The 22,679-nt window shown below is 46.8% G+C and overlaps 1 protein-coding gene across 1 annotated transcript in view; it reads right to left on the reverse strand.

Moving 5' to 3' along the window:
- The window catches only part of LOC147678699 (thialysine N-epsilon-acetyltransferase-like), a 97,577-nt gene that overhangs the window by 15,308 nt on the left and 59,590 nt on the right, over positions 1-22,679 (reverse strand). The gene's annotated exons all lie outside the window — the stretch shown is intronic.

Below are 22,679 nucleotides of genomic sequence, written 5' to 3' on the forward strand. Positions count from 1 at the left end.
CCAGTGCTTGTGTTCGTCTACCTCCCACTTACCTGAGAACAGATCCTTCGGAGCTGGCACTCCTGCTCTCTCCAGACCTTCATCGACTTCAACTGGCGCGGCTTCTGTCTCTTCCTTCTTCTGGTTTCCGGCTACTTCTTGCCTCAGCCCCTCTTCTGTCACCTGCAATCGACCTGCAAAAGAGAAAGAGGTCAAGGTTAGACTGATCAGTATCGCTTTTCAGCAACAAGTAAGTGCAAAACCTTTTATTACCTGAAAGAACTTTATCGGCGATTTCTGGATTCATGTAAAGACAATTTGGAACAAGATATCTCCCACGAACATTGTGGTTCAAACCCTTTGTTACAAGAATACTTTGTGGAACTTTGTGAAATAAACATTGTTTTACATGGAACATTTTCAAGAATCGAACAGAAGAAACCATTGACAGCAAGGCAAACAGTAAATCAAGGACTTGCACAAATTACTTGCTGTATTTTGATGTAAAAGTACAGTATTTGTTTTATAAAAAGTCTGGAAATGTGTGAAAAGTGAGTTTGCTATTAAGAATTTAAGCTTTAGTTTTATTAAGGTGAATGTTAGACATTGGTAATTCTGATAATGATATTCGTTTGATTTTACAGACGTTTTACAGTAATAGAAAGCACATCCCAGAACAGTAACACATTCCAAACCTGGAAGATTGAGACCAGAATCCAAGAGGTACTTTTAGAAGAGAAATTCTAATAAGAGTAAGGTTTAGTCAGTAACACATTTAGGGATAGGTTGCACTTATCTGTTCTTTGCTTATGTTTTATTAGGCACCAGTTTCTACAGAAGTCAGAGAGGGCCTCAGATTTTAGCAGCTCTTCTACAGTGGAAACGCAAGAACGGTGTTGTTTCTCTTTTTTTATTTTATCCTCTTTCCCCCTTCCCTTAAGCTGCTGGTTCTTAGTGCACTGTTTTAAAATTAGTGTGCTGGAACAAGCAGTTTCAGGGTGGGGTTGGACTGTCTTCAACCTCTATCAGAACTGAACATTCACTTCGTCCCACTGGAATTCTTCCAATACTGCCTATACACAAATCTGCTTTAGCTCTGGTCACAGAAATTAAAAAAGGTCCATTGTTCTTAATAGTTCTCATATTCGTGAAGACATATGGGGTCAAAATATTGTCAGGTTGATACTCTTCCTATTCCCATTTAGTCCCTTTAGCTTGAGGATAACGAACGATCTTTATATTGATAGCATACTTTATTCAGCCGAAAGTTAATCCCACCTACTGAAGGCTTTCCAGAGGTAAACAAAAGCGCATACCAAGCTTGACATGAACCATTATGGGAAAACGGCAGAGAAATAAAAGGTGTTCCCCCTTTCTTTTGATGAGCAGGTATCATCCCACACGCCCAACAGTTGGGAGTATTCGAGGCATTGTGTGTATGATGCAACATCTGGATGAATGTATTATTTAGGTAGGATTGTCGATGCTCCTGCTCATGGTAGGGAAGCGTTTAGTAGTGATGCTCAACCGGTACTGGAGTAGTGGCAATCAGCAATTGTCGAGCAGGAGCCACTTTCTCAACAACACAAGTTATTGCTGCCAACGCCACCATAGCAACAACAAACCCTATCGTACTACAGATCTTGGCAACAGTTGATCTTTCTGTAGCCATGATCACTTCGCCGTTTAAAACAATTGTTGGAGCTCTTATCCCTGGGCAGACGTTGATTTCTTCACCAAGGGCCAAGACTGGTGTCACTTCGCAGGACTGATCCCCCCCGCTTGCCACATGGGCTCTCCCTTTCACCAACCCAGGGCAGTAGCTCAACCAGTCTTTTCAAACACTACAGATTCTTTCCTCGGTCTCAAGTGGTATCGCGATGCTCCAGGAGTCGTGTGGTCTGCGAAGACTCCCTCAGATTCGTCAGGTGAGATAGCGTGACCCTTCTCCGTTTACAAGATCTCTCGATGATCAGTCAGCACAGCAGGTTCCACCAAGGCAGGCGACACACGTTTGCAGTGTGTGCTGTGGACCCAGTTCTTGTTGTTCTTCACTCGAACTGCTGTCCTTGTTGCAAGTAATACTTGCTCCGGTCCTCACCAACTCGATTCCAAACTGTTCAACCTCTTGAAGACCTTGATCATCACATGGTCTCCAGGACGGAGTTCGGGGGCCTCACCTGTGGATCTGTCAGGAAGCGCTTCTTGAACCTGTTGATGAATAGAGATCAAACTGTTGGTTAACTGTGCCAAATAATCATTCATCAGATCACAAGGTATATCATGTACAGGGTGTGGCTTAGGAATTCCCCAAATGTTCATTGGTCTTCCAAATACGATTTCATACGGGGTAAGGCCAGACCGTGAATGTGGCACCGATCTTATGGATAGCAATGCCAATGGTAGTGCATCTGGTCATTTCAGAGACGTGGAAGCAAGAATTTTCGCTAATTTCAATTTCAAAGTAGCGTTGTACCTCTCCACTAACCCTGCTGATTGTGGGTGGAAAACTGCATGGAATTTCTATTTGATCCCTAATCCTTTCAAGACATACTCAACAACTTGCCCAATAAAATGAGGTCGGTTGTCACTCCATAAAAGTTTGCAAACACCATATCTAGCGAAAAACTCTTTCAGAAGTAACCCTGGGAGGGCAACTTCGCTACGCCCACGGTGTGGGCGTAGTGTTGCCTACTTCGCCCCTTGCAAAGTAGGCAAAGCAGGCAACACTACGCCCACTCCTTGGGCGTAGCGAAGTTGCCCGCCACCGGCCTCCCTCCCGCCCTCACTAAATGCTTAAAGTAGCTTAAAAATGAATTATAAAACCACTTACCTTGTCCGCTGCGTCCCCGGGGCTCCCTCTCGTCATCGCGCCGCTGCGCCGCCGTCTTGGATACTAATGCGCATGCGCATTTATCGCGAGAAATGCGCATGCGCGAGCGGCCGCGCATGCGCATTAGTATTAAAGACGGTGGCGCCGGCGGCGCGATGACGAGAGGTAGCCCCGGGGGCGCATCAGACAAGGTAAGTGGTTTTATATCATTAATTTTTAAGCTAATTTAAGCATTTAGTGAGGGCGGGAGGGAGGGGGGTGGCGCCTAGTGGGGCTACGCGAAGTGCGTGGGTGGGCGTAGTTTTTTCCCCACTTCGCGTAGCTTCGCGAAGCCCCACTACGCCCACCCTTATTCAGAAGCACCTTCGCTGTAGGGAGAGCTGTATTATCCTTTGTAGGGTATGCCTCTATCCATTTGCTGAAGGCACATACCACCACTAGGACATATTTTAGATTGTTGCAGCGTTAAAGTTGGATGTAATCCATCTGCAAGACTTCAAAAGGTGCAGTCGGTGTAGCAAACCCTTCTGTAGGAGTTTGTGTCCCTTTTCCAGGATTATACTGCCAACAAATCAAACAGGATTGTACTAATCTTTTTGCTGTACCGGCAATCTCTGGATGCTCCCAAACTTGTGTGAGCATTTTCGTTTTTGCTAGAGCTCCAACATGTGCTGGCCCATGTGCAATTTGAACCATAGACTGTAAATAAGCCGCAGGCAATTTCCATTTATTCATTTCTTTGTTACGCCAACAGCCCTCGTCGTCTAACATTCCTTCTTTAGACCATTGCTCAAGTTTTTTCACAGAGGCAGATCTCTGTATATCCAATACTTCCTCTCTAGCATCATGCCAATGCTCAGCTTGTGATTTCACTACGTACATGGATGTAGTGCTTCGCTGCATCGCAGTCTCACGGGCTACGAGGGTCTGCAAAGGCATTTCCGTGTCCTATTTTGTCAATGATTTTCTTGTGTGTGCTACACTTCATAATAGCAATTTTCTTTGTGTATATAAGTGCAGTCAAGAGATTATGTACTAATTCTCCGTGCATTACCTGCTTCCCGTGGGATGTAAGCAAGCAATTTCTCCTTCCAGAGCAGGCCAAAATCATGAACCACTCCAAAAGCATAGCGGCTATACGTGTAGATTTTCACACACAAGTCAGTGCTAAGTTCACACGCTTCTGTCAAAGCTATTAGTTCAGTTGCTTGAGCCGACTTCTGTGGTATGCGAGCTGTTTCCACTACTGTCTCAAGTGTCGTGATTGCATATGCAGCTGGCGTCGTACCATCTGGTAACTTCAAACAGGACCCATCAACCCACAGTTCCCCATCTACATCTGAAAGAGGCGTATCTTGCAAATCGACGCGACCCTTTGTCTGTTCCTCAGTAAGGAATATACAATCATGAGGCTCTTTTGATTGAGACTCAGTCACAGGATATGGCAACAAAGTAGCTGGGTTGAGTGTCGCACACCGCTTTAGAGTAATGTGAGGGGCTAACAGTGTCAGTTCGTATCCTGTCAAACGAGCACTAGTTAAATGCTGCGTCTTAGTCTGATTCAAGAGGGCATCAACCCCATGGGGTACTAGCACCAATAGTTTATGTGACATAACTATCCCTTCACTCTGGCGAAAGGACATAGCTGTCGCTGCAACTGAACGTAAGCACCCAGGCAATGCATGAGCAACAGGATGAAGAACTGCAGAAAAATATGCACTGGGGTGCTGCTTATCGCTGTGTGTCTGTACTAAAACTGACAATTCACACCCATCTTTCTTGTGTACATAGAGTAAAAACCTTCATGTAATCTGGTGTGCCTAACACTGGTGCAGAGCAAAGAGCTTGTCTTAACTGACGAAAAGCATTTTGACATTTGTGTGTCCATGGAAAGGGGCTTCGGAGTGTCTTTAGTCAACAGCGCTAGCAGGGGTTTAACAATGTGTGAAAAACCCAATATCCATTGCCTACAAAATGAAGTCTAACCAATGAATGCACGGACATCTTTCTGGGTGGAAGGTACTGGTGTCTCTAAAATTGCTTGTATGCAATCTGGTGTAAGTGCATGACCCTCCTTAGACAGAAGTTGACCTAAGAAGGTAACCTTTGGTCTACAATATTGCAATTTCTTCTGTGATACTTTATGGTTGTGTGTAGCAAGAAAAGAAAGTAGAGACGAAGTACATTTTTCACACTGCTCAGGCCTATCGGCTGCCAACAAAATGTCGTAGACATATTGTTTGAGAGCCACTCCTTCAGACAAAGTAAAGGAATCAAGTTGTCGTTTTAAGGCTCGACTATAAATACTCGGACTTTCAGTGTACCCTTGAGGGACTCTACAAAATCTGTATGATCGATTTTTCCAAGTGAAACCGAACAAATATCGGCTATCAGGATGAATAAGAATCGAGAAGAAAGCATTCTTCAAATTGATTACAGAAAATGTAGTTGCTGTTGAAGGGACTAAGGTAAGCAATGTCATTATGTCAGAAACCACAGGGTACTGTGGTACTACAATCTTGTTAACTTCTCTTAAATCATTGATGAATCTGTAAATCCTAGTGTCAGTATCTTTTTTCAAAATGGGAAGAATCGGACTATTGCAAACATTGTAAGGAACTTCTAAAACCCTCACTTTAATCAAATCATGTACAATGCATGTAAGTGCTTCTTCTCCTTCTCAAGATATTTTATACTGGGGCAGTGTTGGCAATGACTCACCCTCCTGGATACTAATATGTACTGGCAGAATAACCATTTGCCCTACATCGGTGTCTGAAGTAGCCCACAAAGCACTAGGGAGTGAAGCTAATGCAATTTCCTCTTTATCAATACAGGATCTCCCAATCAAAGGGTAGTTGTCATTCAAAATAACCTGTACTCCTTCTGGAGAACATCGTATCGTAGCCCTGAAATATTTGAGCATATCAAGACCCACAATATTATCTGGTGTGTTTGGAGAAAGCAAAAACGGACATGGAGCAGTAAACTTATCAACATGGAATGCAAGTGGTTGTGATAGTGGGCTAAGGGAAGGTGTTCCATCAAAAACTATCGATGTAATAGTTAAGCCAGACAGGGGGGCCCTAGGAACCAAGTGTTTAGATAAGGCGCTACGAGTAGCTCCTGTATCAACCAGAAACTGATCAGTAGAACCCAAAACATGTGCTGTAACATTGGGACCCTTCTGATCTACTGGAACTTCGACTGATTCCTTACCCCATCCTAGGCAATCCTATGCATAAGAATAATCGTTTAAATCAGATGGCATATAATCAGACATTTGATACTGATTCCGTCTATCAAAAGCGTAGTATGGGATATTAAGAAAAAGGTACAAAAAACGAGGTAGTATCACCATTTTGATTAGCGAAGCTCTGCCCGCCATCGAGATGGGCAGCGATATCCAGTGAGTGACAGTGGCATCAAGCTTCGTTACTGCCGTACCATAGTTTAATCTCAAGGTTTCCTCTTTGTCTCTGGAGATCTGGATCCCCAGGTATCTGAGGTCCGTGTGGCACTACTCCAAAGGGAAGTCCAGGGGGAACTCCATTACAGCCATCATGAGCGGGAAGAAGAGGGATTTGCCCCAGTTAATGGTGATCCCAGACAGCCTCCCAAATACCAAGAATTCACGCAACAGAGCGTTCAGATTCCGCTGTGGGTCTTTAACAAAAAGGGTAATATCATCTGCGTACAGCGAGGTCGATATCTGGCACTGGAAGCACTGAAAGGCACTCTCACGGTGTACCTGGCGGATTCTGCAGGCCAAAGGTTCCACCACTATCGCAAATAATAGTGGGAATAACGCACACCCCTGACGAGTGCCCCTAGTGAGGGATAAGGACGGAGAAAGGGGACCATTGATAAGGACCTTAGCAGTGGGCTGGTTGTATAACAATCGTAACCAAGCTAGATAGACGGGCGGGAAGTCCATTTTTTGCAGCACTGCGAAGAGGAATCTCCACTCTACCAAATCAAAAGCCTTAGAGGCATCAAGGAACACCGCTGTGACTGGCAGCTCCGGGGCGATCGTCTGGATTAAAGAGAAAATAGTGCACAGGTTGTGAGTGGTGGCCCTACCCGGAACGAAGCCTGACTGATCCGGGAGAATGACCTTGGTCATCAATAGTGACAATCTGGTCGCCAACACCTTGGCCAATATTTTGGCATCGCAATTTATCAATGATAGAGGGCGGAAGGAATGACAAGCCCCAAAATCCTTGCCAGGGTTCAATAAGGATGTGATCACCACCTCTCTCATGGATGGGGGGAGTATCCCTACCTCCAGCGACTCCTCGAACACCTCCAGCAACACTGGGGCCATTATATCTATATAGCATTTATAAAATTCAGCCGGTAGCCCATCCCGCCCCGGTGCCTTACCATTCTGTAGAGACATTATGGCATCACGAATTTCATCCACCTCCTAAGGGGCATCTAAGAACTGTCTGTGGATATTACTTAGCCAGCATAAAGCTAACTCTCCCACGAAATCTTCTAGATCTACAACGCCCAGTCTACAGGTAGTGTATAGATGTTTATAATGCTGAGTAAATGTGTTAAGGATCTCAACACTATTTCTACATTTCTCTCCCTGTGGGCCTGCAATTTTCAAGATATTCATAGTGCCTCGCTGATGACGTGCAATAGTAGAAAGGGCTTTACCAGGTTTTTCTCCCTCTCCATATTTACGCGCCACCCAGCAGCGACCCTGGAACTTGGCCTCACAATCAGCTTCTTGCTTATATTGCGATAATTTAACTCTGAAGTCACTCTGTGCTTGCCCTCCACCCTGTTGTTGCATGGTACGCTCCAGGTGCCTTAGTTCAACCTCAAGTCTGCTCAGTGTTCTACGAATAGCCTTCAAGACCCCACAACCCTTGGCAATGCAGCTACCTCTAATCGTGACCTTAAAAGCCTCCCATATGACCTCTAAACTGTCTACTGAGTCTTTATTACGTGGGAAGAAATCCTCAATTTCCTGTCTAAGCTCTTCTCTGAAGACTGTATCTAGTAGAGCCGTGGGCTGAAGTCGCCAGGTCCATAGTGGTTTATCATATCCCGGCATTTGCAGTGTGACCAATACCGGGCAGTGATCTGAGTAGGTGCGGACCAGATGTGTTGCATTCACTAGCCCAGCTATCAGCCCTCTTGACATCAGACAGTAATATAAGCGTGCCCAGGTGCCCGAATATGACGTGAAGTGTGTGCCTTCACGATGTTCAGGATGTAGGTATCTCCAGCCATCCACCAACGCGCCATCATCTTTGATGCCCTGTAGAGCTTCCCTTGCCTTCCCATTGTATTGAGCTTTCCCATCAGCCCTATCCAGTGCAGGATCCAGAGTCACATTGAAGTCCCCCCCACCCAAACAACGTGGGACGAACCTGCATCCAGTATCTTACCCCATAGTACAGTGTAGAACTCCGGTGTGTCCACATTTGGGCCATAACAGTTGACTATGGTGATGGTTTAATGCCCCAGTCTGCACCACAGTATGATGTGAAATGAAATTAAATGAAAATTATTTTTGTAAAGCGCACATAGCTGCCCTGAGGCGTCCAAGCGCTGAGATTACAGCTGAGACTTTGGTTGCTTAAGAAAAGCATCAAGTGTCAAGGTATTGCCCAAGGGGTGCAAATGGGACATCTTTTTTAATCAGTATTGCCGTTCCCCTTGCGTATGATGAGTAGGAGGAGAAGAGGCGGACCGTGGCCCACCTGCCTGCAAATGTGGTGCGAGAATGAGGATGTAGGTGTGTTTCCTTCAACGACAAGACCTGTATCTGATGCCTATCCGCATATGCCAGTATGTGCCTATTCTTCCTAGCATCTCCGAGCCCTCTGACATTCCATGACAGGATACGTAGCTTTGAATCTAGTCCAGGTTTTGACATATCTTCTTACAAGGAACAAATAAGTGGGATAATAGGAGCGACCACCATTTCATATTCTTGCCTTGATCAGCAACTTCTGTTACCAGCAGATATGCACACTTCATTTTCACACAACAATCATTCTCAGTAGTCTTGCACTGAACTAGCCCCAACCCCTCCTCCCCACCCACTGAAACATCCCAAACATGTCAGCAGTTGTACACCCCAACCCTCCCCCTGCCCACAAAACAACAATGCAAATTGCAAAAGGGTTGTCCCATGCGGGCTCTGTTTTCCAGGTGGCACACTATGTCCCTATCTTCAACCCAGAGGCCAGTGAGAACACCACCCTCCAGTGAAAAAAGACAGGGGTGTCCGGAAAAACAAATTAACCTCTATGTTGCGTAACTCTAATGTTTCAAAGCGGGCAAATATGGGAAACAACAGTAAACCAGTGCTTGGTCCCAGGATACCTATGTAGGAGCACCTAGCCCAACAATGCACCCAAAGAAGCCAAATTGGGATAGGCTATCTCTTCCAGTTATAGCTCCTCTTTCAAACCTGTTGTACACATTATGGCCCAGAGAGTCATTCAACGTCTGAGAGTGGCGCTGCATCTTCTGCCTCTGGATGCTCTCCCTGCTGGTTGCGTTGGCGCAATGTCTTCAAGAACTTTCCCACTGATTGAGGGTTTGTGTGGATGGTCTGCCTCCCTTGATGAGTTATGCGAAGCCTCACCGGATATAGGAGCACATAATCCACTTGCACCTGTCTGAGTTTCTGTTTGACCCCATTGAATTTCTTTCTCTCTTCTTGCACTTTCATGGTGAAATCTGGGAAGACTGTGAACGACACACCTTCAAAAGAAAGCTGCTTCTCCTCTCTGGCCAATTTCAGGATAGCATCCTTATCGCGATAATTGAGGAGACGGGCAATAATGGGCCTAGGGGTGGTACCAGGTCGGGCCTTGAGCCTAAAGAACGATGTGCCCTCTCTACTATAAATTGAGGGGAAAGCACTCCTTCCTCGGTGACCGCCTTGAAAAGACGTTCGACATACTGCTCCATCCTGCCAGTGTTTGTACTATCTGGTATTCCGAGTATGCGGACGTTATTACGCCGGCTGCGGGCTTCAATGTCCTCATTCTTATCGTCAATAACATGCATCAGATTTTCCATTTAGGTAATAGTGCTTCGCAATTGGACCGTTACATCCTCCGTATCAGAGACTCGTTGTTCAGCCTCTTTCAGCCTGGTGTCATGTGTGTCAAGTCTGCCAGCGATGGTATCGATGCGGCTAGTCAGTGTGTCTACTTTATCCACAATCGTGACAAAGCCTTGTCGCATTTCGGCAAGTATTGTCTGCATATCCGCAGCTGGCTGCTGTGAGCTACCATTCATCGCCTCTTGATCGCCGCCATCTTGTACCACAGGTCCTGGCTTGGGGCCCTTTTTGGACTCAAACGTAAGCCTCGGCTGACAAATGTTTTGCTTGCCCATGGCTTGACGCGTCACACCCGGTTAGGGTCCTATATTCTACCAACCACTAACAGCAGGTCAACAGCAGCAGTCTTACTGCGTCACTCCTCGTGGGTACTGTGCAGGTATCACAGCGGCACTGTAAGGCTATACAGTACGATGCCCCCCACAGCCTCCACTCCACCCTCGTCTGTTCGATATGTCACGGATATATCTGTGTGCTTGCAGTCATCAGCAAGCGAGTAGCTTGAAAAACACAGCCGAGCCAGCCGTTCCACAGTCCCAGGGCCACCCACGCGTTCTTCACTCAGCAATTCCACAGTTAGCCCAAGCAGCACTTGTAGCCACATTCAATAGTGCTTCTGCACCCAGCGTGTCCATGTCATGTTATTGCCCCAATGAAATGCAGAGCGCAGGAGGTGTTGTAGAGGGCCTGCCAGTACAATTATTCCAGCTGAGGCTTCAGGCGCCCATCCGCTCACCGTTACTCAAGTCGCAACATGGCCGCCGCCATTTTGTGGAAGCCGCAAGGATCATGGCGCGTCTATGTCCCCTGCAGCCGACCGTCGGTCCGCAGCTTGTTCTGCAGGGGCCTGGAGGCGCGTGCGTTTCGCCGATGTAAGCTCAGGGGGATGCGGGGTTGCGCTGCACTCACCGCTTGTCTCGTCCCAGAAGCGCAGGCAGAGATGCGGGTGCGTCCCTGGGGGGGGCGCGAAGTCCCCGGGTCTCACATAGTGTCCGCGGCCGCCTCAGCGTTCCACGTCCGCCATTTCCTCTGGCCGCCAGTCCCCAGCTGCTGCTCGATCTCGACTCTCCGTCTCAGTAGGGGGCTAAATTGCACACCATTCCCCTCAGCGCTTCCTCAGCTACAACTGGATTGGGCGCAATTTAAGAAAAATTGCCAGTTACTCAGGATAAATTCCGGATTTTGTTCCGGACAGCGGGAGCCTCACGATATGGCGGCCATTCCGCAAGTGCGCCACCTAGCGCCCCCGTCTAATATCCAAACTTTACCGGCTGTGTGGATCACTTACACCCTTTGATGACTCCAGAATCCGGGTTGCTTGGGAGGCGGACTTGGGGGGGCTGATCCTGAACGACCAGTGGGAGCATTGCTGTAGGGCCACAAGCGACGTCTCATTGAATAGTCGGCATATATTACTCCACTTTAAATTCCTTCGCCGATGTAGTTCACTCCCGCCCGCGCGCATAGGATTGACAAATCCAGGCCCCACCATTGTCAGAAATGTTTAACGCCCTTTGCTGACTTTGCGCACTGTCACGTCGTGTGCCCCCCACAGACCACGCAGGAGACAGGAAGGTTATGGTAGGCAATTCCTTTATTTCGACAATAGCTTCTTGGTGCGGCGTGCCCTGTGCCCTGACCTCTTGTCCCGAGGTCCTGATCCCGACTGCCCTCATCCCCTTCCCCTGACCGGATGTGGTGTCCGGTGTCTCTGTCCCCAGGCCCTGAGTCCCCAGGGTCCTAGTGGCATTGTGTGGGCACGACATCTCCCCCTTTGTTGCGAACAAAAGTTATTTGCCAACTGTCCCATGGCTCACATCAGTGATGGAGAAAACGTGGAAGTAAATGAGAGAGAGAGAGAGAGAGAGAGAGAGTGAGTGAGTGAGAGAGAGAGAGAGAGAGAGAGAGAGAGAGAGAGAGAGAGAGAGAGAGAGAGATGTTGCTGATGTTCCTTTACATCTCTGTTATCAGTCTCTTGGTCTTTTTGCATTCTCTCCTTGGTCGTTGTTCTCCGACCTCTGGTGCAGGATCTTCTTGCGATGTCTCTCTGGTCTCTTCTTGCTTTGGCGTCTCTGTTTCTTCTTCTGTTTTTATTGCCTTGAAGTGGGAGCTGTTTCTGGTGATCTGTTGTTGGCCGGCTGTGGCTGTGATCATGCGCCCATTCACTTTCACCACTTTTGCTGGTTCTCTTGCAAATGCGCTGTCTGACTTTTTCACCTGTCGCTGTTTCACAAACACCATGTCTCCTTCCTCTATCTTTTTGTTTGTTGCGTGTCGTCTTTGATCCGCGTATTCTTTCATCTTTTCTTTCTGCCTCTTGTCTTTGACGGCGATGTCTCGTTGGTCCACTTTTTTTTCTTCTTTCATCTGTGGCAAACGTGTTCTGCTCACTCGCCCTAGTACCAATTCCGTGGGACATCTCCCAGTGGAACTGTGGGGCGTGTTTCGATAGTCCCTAAGTACCTGGCATAGGGCTTGTCCAATTGATATTTCTGTTATTTTTGCTCTTTGCACCGCCTTTTGATGGTCCCCATGAACCTCTCCACCATCCCATTTGCTTGCGGGCACAGGGGCGTTATGCGTCTGTGATGTATGCCTAAGTATGCCATAAATCTCTTGAATTCTTCGCCTGAGAACGGTGGGCCATTGTCTGTTTTTAATGTCTGTGGCGAACCCCATGCCACGAAGATGTCATCCAACACTGGTAGTGTTGCGTTCGCAGACGTCGACGGCACTGCCTTTACAATGGGGAACCTTGAGTATTCGTCGATCACTACTAAGAAGTAATTTCCTGTTTCTAGAGGCCCATAGAAGTCCACGGCCAGCTCCGTCCACACCGCTGTTGGTAGTGGAGACATTTTTAGTGGTTCTGGTCTTGAAGGAGACCCTATAATTTGACATATGTGACACTTTGTTATCATTTCTTCCACCATGCTGTCAAGTCCCGGGAACCACACCTTTTCCCTCAGCATCTTTTTGGTGGCCACCATGCCCCGGTGTGACTCGTGTGCCAGTTCCACTGTCCTTCTTCTCAACGATTGAGGCATTACTATTCTGTGCTGTGGCCTTAAACAGGTCTCCAGCCCACCCCCATGTGTTCACTATTTATTCATATACATGAAGGACAGTCTTCTTTAATTGTCTTGCATAGTATGCACCCGGAGACACATAGTAGTGGTATTACAGTGCCCAGAGATATGAGCAATATCGATGGATGTTCTATCCCTATATGTTACCGGGGATTCCTTGTGGTTGTCAGTGTTAGGAATGACAGTTGGACCACCATCATACGTTTGTTGGGTTTAAGTGTAGAGCTATTGGCTTGGGCGCGGTAAAGCAGTGTGCTTACTGTACCTTTTTTTCTACACTGCAGAGCGGGGCCTCATACTCCCGAGCGGTTGCCGGGTGAGGTGAGGTCATCACCCACACAAAGCTGGGTGAGTATCACTGTGAGGAAATGCCTCTCTGTGATCAAGCTAGTATGTTTGTTATTATGCAAAATAGAATTTATTTTTGCAAGTGTGACAGCACGGTCTCTATGTGTGTACGTCGGTGTGTGTGTGTGTAATTTGTATGTTTTTTGACACAGTGTCTTGTTGCTTCTTATTTGTTGATAGGAAGAAGATATACCTCTTTCCCTCCTGTGGACACTTAAGTATACAAGTTCCCGTTATAAGTGTAACTTCTCTAGTACATTCTTGTGATTGTCATTTTCTTCACACAAATATTTAGTAGACAGTTGCAGTAGCTAATCTTCATCAATAGGTCCTGAAGAAAGCCGGGTCAGTTGCCCGAAAGGCTGAAACATGTCGACCACATTACAGACCATACTGCACAGCGCCATAAGGTAGTCTTACTACTGGGCGTGTTTTTAATTTTGACACCCGACTTCTTTATGAAATGTTTTCTGAGGTCAGGGTAGTTCATTTTATCCATTTGTTTATTATTTGGGCACTGCACATTTTTCCCATCTCATTACTGTTCCATTTTCACATTCTGATAGTTCCTCGTGTATTCTTTTGAATGCCAGCAGTTCTTCTTTGTCTACTCCTTTGTCTGCATACATGTTGCTATTCACGTGCCTCCATCGTTGAGCTTTGTTGATCCTCATCACCTCTTGCATGGTGTCGTCCTGTCTTGTTGCTTGTTCCAGTTCACTCACTGTTATTGTCGCTGGTGTATTGAGTTTTAGTGCAAAATTTAGGTATTCTTCTGCCATTGTGGTCGCTTGGGAGTTTTGTGGTAGTGGGTGTCTCGACACGTAGTCTGCTGGATTTTGTTCTTTGCCTGGCTAGTGGATGATCTTGAAATTGTAGTCCATGAGCCTTATTCCCCATCTTTCTATTCTTGGCGGTATCTTTGCATTTGGGTTGCCATATATCGTGATCAGGGCCTGATGATCTGTTACGATCGTGAACGGTTTTCCGTACACGAACATGTGGTAGTGTTCACAGGCCCACACTACCGCCAGACTCTCTTTTTCAGGTTGTGAATATCCTTTCTCAACATCTGTCAGACTCTTGCTCCCATATGCGACGATGTGTCTTGGGGAATCCCTCCCAGGTTGATGTTGCGCTAGAATTGCTCCCAAACCCACGGGGCTTGCATCCACTGTCACCTCTGTGCACAGTTTCGGGTCGAAATAGGCCAGGTGATCCACTGCTGTCACTGCCTTTCTTATCTCCTCGAACCCTTTTTCACATTCACTGGTCCATCGAAAAGTCTGTCCCTGTTTCGTCAGCTCTCTCAGTGGTGCGCTGACGGTGGCAAAGTCCTTGATGTAGTGCGAGCAGTAGCTCGCTAATCCCAGAAACGATCTCACTTCTGCCACGTCTGTGGGCTTCTTTGCCTTTTCCAAAGTTTCTACCTTGCTGTGGTCTGGCCGCATTCCTTTTTTGGAAAAAATGTGACCGAAGAACACCAGCTCATTTCGCCCCAGTTTGCATTTTTCTTCATTCAACGTTAGACCTGCTTCCTCTAGGTGTGAGCACACCTCTCTTAGGGCGGTGTCGTGTTCTTCATCTGATTTGCCAAACACCAGGATATCATCACTATAGTTCAAACTGTTCTTGACAGGCCTGATGACTTGCCGTATTGTTTCTTGGAATATTTCCGCGGCTGACGAGATTCCGAAGCTTAGGCGCTTGTATCTAAATAACCCCAGGTGGGTGGAGAATGTCGTAATGTACCGTGACTGGGGGTCAAGTTCCAACTGATGGTAGCCCTTGCATAGGTCTAGCTTTGAAAATCTTCTTGTACCCGTGAGACAGCTAATCATATCGTCCAGGTGTGGGCCTGGGTGTCGCTCCCGTTCAATGGCCTTGTTTGGAATCCTCATGTCCACGCATATTCTTATTTTTGATTTGTCCTTCTTTGGGACGGCCATGATGGGTGACACCCACAGTGTCGGTCCATCTGCTGGTTCGATGATGCCCTGGTTTAGGAGGGCTTTCAGCTCTTCCTCCACTTGTGGTTGTAGATGTATGGGCACCCTTCTGTGATGTTGCGCAACCGGTCTCACCGTTTCGTCAATGTGCAGTGTTATCTGCCGCCCTTTCAGTTTTCCTAGTCCCTCTATCAGTTTTGGATATTCTTTTAAGATGTTCTTTTTTTCTGCCATGTGATATGTCATTTCCATCAGCCCCATCACTTGTGCTGTGACGTTGCTCAACAAACATGGCGCGGGGATGTCTCCTTTGAGTACATGTATCTGCTCCGTTATCCTTTGGTCTTTGTACCTTAGTTCTTCCTTGAACTTTCCCAGGTTGATCACTGGTCGCTTTGCCCCCCACGTGAAGACTTTCACTCGTGATGGCTTCAAGATTGGCTTTATTTTCATTTTTTCATACTCCGAAATGCACATAATGTTGCACGTTGCACCACTGTCCAGAACAAAAGTGGCGTCATGTGGCCCCACTTTTATTGTTACCGATTCCGTTTTCCTTATCCTTTTCTTGTCTATCAGGCATATTGCTTCATTGCACACTTCCTCATCGTCTTCTGAGTCCGTTGTGCCCTCTGTCATGAGGTATAGGCGCTCTGTTTTCTCTTCTTCATATTCTTCCTCTGACTCTGCTGATGAACCTCTCACTCCAGTCTCGACATGCCTGATGTGTCTCCTTGTCGACATTCTTCCTCTGCTCGTTCTTCCCCGGTCGTTCCTGAACTGTGCTCCTCGGCACACGCTCGCGTAGTGGTCCCTTCCGTTGCATTTTCTGCACGTCTGGCCAAATGCGGGGCATTGTCCTCTGGGTGGGAATTCCAGTCCACATCTGTAGCATGTTCCTTCTTGCGGCTTCCTTGCTGACTAATCCCCTCTGTCTTGTCTCCAGTGTCCTGTTTTGCCATTGCTTGCCATTCGATGGATTTGTTCTCCACCTCTTCCCTTGCCACGTTCCATCACTTGAGCGTGTGTCGTTGCTCGCGCTTCCTCCCTCCCAAGTGCGAGGATGTTCTCTAGAGCTATTGGTTCTTTTAGTATCCTTGTCCGGAACTCTATGTCTCGACAACCCGTTATTATAAGTAATCGTATGGCCTGCTCGTTGTCGAATTTATCGAACTCACAGTGGGTCATCAGTTTCCTCAACCTCGTTGCGAAATCATCTAGTGATTCCTCAGCTTGTTGAAAGGCAATCGTGAAGCTGTATCTCTCAAAGTCCACATTTCTTTGCGGGTCAAACTTGTCTGTTAGGCATTTTATTAGTTTGTCATAGGTGTCAATCTCCTTGGTTGGCAGTGTCACCATCAAGTCCTCGACCTCATCGCCCACTAGATTTATAAACAGTCCTCGTTTCTTTGCTGCTGTGACATCTGTTGCCTCTGCATAATTTTCAAACCGTCTGAGCCATTTCTCCCATCTTATCCCTGTTTGCGGTTCGGACAGGCTAAATGGCAGTGGTCTTCTATATTGCGCGCTTTGTTTTGGGTCTGCCATCACTTCGTTCTGCTTCTTAAATTCTCCTTATTATTCTTTCCTTTTTTGTCTTTGTCTTGTCTTTTATGTCTTTTGTTGTTACTTTTGTCAAATTTTCTCTTTTATTCCTCTTGTAGCTTTCTATTTCCTTTGTTTTGGCCCTTCCTTACTTTATTATGTCTTCTATGTTGCTTCTTTAGCTGTTTTCTGTTGATCTTGGTACTTGCTGTCCAAAAATCGATCCATTCCTGGCCTTAAGATGGCCGCCGAGCCTTTCTGGCTTCCTATTGGTCCGTTTGCCTGTTTCTAAGATGGCCGCTGATGATCTCGCAGGACTTCGCGTCCACTCACAGTGCTGCCTGACTCCAAAATGGCCACCGCGCGCGTTCTCAATTTCTATTGGCTGTCGCGCCTGACCCCCAAGATGGCCGCCGAGACTCTCGCGAGAGCTCGCGCTGCCTTTCCTCTTCAAATCTTCAATTGCGCGCTCTTTGCTGGGCGCTTACCGGGGGTCGCTGGATTTCTTTTTCTTTCCTGGTCCTCCTGCAGCGAATCGGGGTGGGCTCCCGTGTCGCTGCTGTTGCTTGACGTTGCTATGTTCCTGCACTCCTTCTCTGGTCACGACGCGATCCAGGGTGGGCTCCTGGTTAAAATCGCTCTTTCTTCACGTCAGAGTATTCCGATGGGAAGGTTATGGTAGGCAATTCCTTTATTTCGACAATAGCTTCTTGGTGCGGCGTGCCCTGTGCCCTGACCTCTTGTCCTGAGGTCCTGATCCCGACTGCCCTCATCCCCCTTCCCCTGACCGGATGTGGTGTACGGTGTCTCTGTCCCCAGGCCCTGAGTCCCCAGGGTCCTAGTGCCATCGTGTGGGCACGACACGCACCTCACTTGGACCTGTCCTAAGATACACCAGTATTGGTTGAGCGTCCTTTCCACTTTGGGGGACATATTATCCATGCAACTCCTACCTACCCCTGAGATCGCACTTCTAGGTTATGTGGCGAACTTCTCTAAGAAGGTCTGCAGGCTGGCTGCGCTGGGTTTCCTCTTGGCCAAGCGAGAGATTGCGCTGTTGTGGGGCAGCAAACGCGCCCCTACGTTACACGCTTGGTTGAAGAACCTTGCATTTTGCAACGTGAATTGCGAGGAATTTAGTACCCTGCTTCCCCGCTCATCCAGGCCTATTGACATTTGGGGCCCATAAAGGGACTACATTTCCAGGCGTTAGGCGATGCATGATTCGCAGGTACAGACCGGCATTACCCCCGAGGGTGTGGGTTAGATCTCCGACGGCATGGCGTTCTGATTGCAGGACACTTGCTTGAATGTTATGTGCATTACATTTTCTGTCATTATTTTTGGATGTGTACTTTTCTTTTGGTCGCAGCACATTATTCTTTGTTAACATTTTATGTACCTTTTGTTTGCTTTGATATGCCTTATTAATCCTTCGCAAATGATGATCCATCCGACTGCATTGTATCTTTAGTGTCATGTCTTTATTGCAGAACTGGAAAATAAAGATTTTAAAACAAAGATTGTCATGCCCTAAACCACCACCTCCTCAGGCCCTACCGTATTATACTGATCAGACAAAACTGGGGGCGCACTGCCCAAACCAGGTCCCCCGTAATGAGAGGACTGAGAAACCGCCAACTTATTCCTCTCCAATAACTGTCCTGCTGGGATGTCACTGATATAATCCTGTGAGTCACCTAGCTCAATGGCAGCCGGTGAAAATGCAGAGACCGTGAGCATGTCTTTTCCACTGTTACTAAAATACTCCACTAGCAAAGCAGAGCGCCCAAAAGAAAAAACAAGCACTGGCGTTGCCAATAGGCCTCGCAGTAGGAAATTTGGAGCTATTGGTTTTGTAAATGACAAAGCCCTTTATGTTTTTAAAATGAAAAGAAAAATAAAAGGCATTGTTATTTGCAATTGTAATAGCTCCAACTTTCCTACTGCAAGACCTATTGGCAACGCCAGTGCTTGTTTTTAATTTCTTCTCTAGGGTTTCCACCTCCCCTTCCTCCCTTCCTTTACTTCTGTTCTTCTGGTCCAGTGAACACTGCATATGTAGTCCCTTCTGTCATTGTGCTGGCATGGTTCTACACTTGGGCATGGCAGTAACAGGTGACTCGTGAGATAATGCTGCAGAGAGAGCATGTGGGAGGCAGGATTCCTCTTTCCGGATGATATCCTTGAGAGGGGGCGGGTCTTTCTGACTCTGATTCTTAATGGTTACTGCAAACGTAACCCTACAAATGGGGAAAGCCGCTTTAGCACTGCCCTACTGCTGTGCGCGAGGGAGGTTTGTAAGGAGAGCTTCTAGTCACTGTTTTACACTGCAGCAAGTGCATGTAGGGCTGCTCCTGAAATTGGCTGATGTCTAAAGGAATATTCCGAGGCTTTTTCCTCTTATTTTTGTATGTGGCATGCACAGAGTCTTGTAAATCTTTACACATGGTACCGAGGGTTAGGCTGTCGCCTAATACAGAAAGTCAGTCTGGGGTATGCCTCATAAGAGTCCTTATCGAAGTTAAGAACTATTGAGATGTCGCGAACAGGATTGATGAATGAGGCATGAAACTGGGCAAAACCAGATTGGGAAACGAGATGGATGAAGTGAGGCATGCCTAGTTTGGACGAAACTTCCCAATGAAGCAACTGGTTGAAGAGTACGTCTGACATCATAGCTATGCTTGTATCTCCAAACCGTTACTGACTTTTACCCAGCAGCATTCTGCATCCAGAAACGTATACGCTTGTACCTTTACTGAGAAAATTAACATTAAGATTCCAAGAATGAAAAACACTTGCTGCTGGCTAAAAACCCAAGACGGGTGACGGTGTCGCACATGCCACAGAGGCACCTGTGAGCTGTAGCATGTAAATTTGGAGGGAGGTAGTTGACAACGGAGGTAGAAAAGGGGGTCGGGATGCTATAAAAAAATATAATAAAAAAACGTATCCCAGTGCTCTGCATAGATTGGCACATAAACATATTGGTCAAGCTTCAGTACGTTTATTGAAAATCCATTTCATCATAAGCAGTCAGCAGATGTTATGATTGCATGCTGACTGGAAGCTTTTCCTTATCTGTTAGAAAGGTCCGCTAGCTTGCACAGAAATTGGCCAAGTACGTAAAAAACACAAGTTTAGCACTTGAGTAACCCCCAGTATCAAAGAAACGAGGACCGTAAAAGGGCGCCCGTTCTATCTTTCTTCTATGTTTATCGTTAATGCCCTGAAACGCTCTACCGTCTGAAACAGTTCTGTTTCCGGGAACTGTACTGTTTCCGGGTCACAGTCACAAGAATGGCGGTCCTGGCATCAAATTCGAATAATCCCATAGTATTCTTTGACGTTACTATAGGGGGGCAGGTGAGGTGTTTTATGGTGGGAAAAATGTTAGGACACGCCTGAGTTCTTATGCTGCGGTCTGTGCACACAGTAGTTAACGCGCTCTCTTCCGACTGTAGCCGATATATAGCTGGTGTAGCACCTTTTCCTGCCCCATATGCTGCACGTTCTCTTCCATATGGTTCCGCACAGACAGGCGCCGCTAAGTTCACCCTTTTCTATTAACTGCCCAACGATCTGTCTGTTTCGCACTCTTTGCTTTAGTAACTGGCGGGTATCACCATATCGTTCGATGTCCTGGCTTTTAGTCCACAAAATGTTACGTTCATGCTAGAAAGTAATTTCGATTACACATATTACATGGCTGCGTTTTGGTGTGTATGCGATTGAGAATTAATTATAGAAATCTGGAGAATTTTATTTTCCATTTTACTTGGACTATTAAGTTATAAGAGACGGAAAAGAAATGTCCTCACTTTTAACTAGCAAAACTAGGAGTCTCTAAGTTAAATAACGCACACAAACAGGGATATCTAAATTAGACAAGCAGGCACAGTGTGGCGAAGAACAAGTGATGCGTGGTTAATGGCAGCGGGCAAGTGATGCGTGCCTCAGGGCAGGGGGCACTAAAGTGTGATGTGAACAAATGCGTGTGCCTCGCGCTGAAGCTTTAAACAAAGTACGGCCGGGAAACTGAAAGCCATGAATAATTAGGGGAGGAGACACGCTGGGAGAAGCCCTTTGATGTGGTGGCGGCCGTAGGGAGGGAGGCTGATGCGCGTGCTTGTTTGCTCACGTGATTCACGTGAACTTCAAGAAAACCGCGGCTGAAAGCCCTTGGTTTGACGAGGATTTTGCCGACATGAAATCTCGCTCCGCTCAATGCGCTTGTGCGCATTGATAGGTCGCGAGACCTAAAAACTGGAGGCGCAATGAAAATGGCCCCACTTAAACCTGTTGAAACCTAACATTCCTCTGCCAAACACATGGCTTGTCTGTACCTGCACCTCGTGTAAGGGGTCCCCGGCACAGATAATGATGCTGACACCCTCCTTGCAAAACCCCTCTCTTTCTTTTGCCTCCCACGAGACAGCGAGGCTGCACACCTTGGGGTGGCTGAAGCACTTTTCCCAGACACTCCTCTCCTGCCAACCCTGTCTCTGCGGGGAGCAGAGCCTACCGCCCCTTGCACCTCCCCATAGCACATCGAGGAAAGACCAAAACGCCCTCCTCTCCGTAACGCTGGATGCCTGCTGGTGAGAGCTGCCCTCACGCCGCCTCTTACAGGCGTGCAAAAGCCAGGGAATTCCGACCAGCTGCCTGCAAACATGGAGCCACTGCGTCCACTACCCCCCGCTGCCTTCCGCCGAGGCCGTGTAATACCCAGCTCAGCAGTTAAGAATAAGGGGTCCCAGTGAACAAGAGCATATAATTACATAAAGTATTAAAATAAAGCTAGTTACCAAAGAATCAATGCCTCTATAATGTTTTAATCACATTATAGGAAAATTGCACGGTTGTATATTCAACAAAGCATACACAATTGTAACGGTATTGGTGCCCCTGGGGGTGGAGGGGGAGTGATATAGTGAAGGTATAGTGGGGGGAAGGATAGGTGACAATAAAAACGTGATATTGATCAGGTAGTAATAATGAGAAATCAGATGCTCAGTAATAAACAAAATAAACAGTTGCTCATTGTCATAATTTCAACAAAACACATGCCCCAATGTCCAGTTAATGCAAAATTGGTGGGTTGATTAGGGCTGTTGTAGGGTAAGGGTGGGTGTCGACGTTTCGACCCTGGGAAGCAGGATTTATTCACATTCCTTGCACACGGGTCTTCTTCAGGACGGGCGGTAAAATAGGGGCAGCCAACCTGATATTGAAAAAGGGGGGGATTTGTTTAGTTAATTCTGAATTTGAAATATATTCCAGGCTTGACTTAGGTGGGTAGGGTAAATAGACATACCTGAGTATATCCGGTGGGGGGATGGAGTTATTCCAAAGAAAGGTCCTTAATATTAGTTCAAAAGCCTAAGAAAAATCATATATAGACTTTTTAGAATAAAATATCTACTTGAATCAACAAAAACTCGATAAGGGAAAGCCAAATGACTTACTAAGGTAAAGTTCGGGTTCCTTGAAAGGTCAAAATGCTGGACGAAGAACCACTCGAACCGTCTATCAAAAGGAGAAACACCACTTAGGATTGGACCCTCGGTTTTTTAAAAAGGGTAAATTATGAATCAAAACCAAAGCGGAGCTTACCGAATGGCTTGAAAGTCCGCTGGTCTATAATTGAAACAGGGATGCTGATTAAATCCAATTGCGGTGTCTACAAAGTAAAAAGAACGCAATTGAGTGTCACATTATTCAGTTAAAAAGTTAGCGCGGGAGAGTGGAGCAGAGTAACAAGACAACCGGAGGGTTTGTAAGCTTACCGGTCGGCTTTACGCTCGGCGTCTGACTCAGGTTCCTCGCGG

The sequence above is a fragment of the Lissotriton vulgaris genome, chromosome 12 (assembly GCF_964263255.1).
Source record: "Lissotriton vulgaris chromosome 12, aLisVul1.2, whole genome shotgun sequence".
In the NCBI taxonomy this organism is placed as follows: Eukaryota; Metazoa; Chordata; class Amphibia; order Caudata; family Salamandridae; genus Lissotriton; species Lissotriton vulgaris.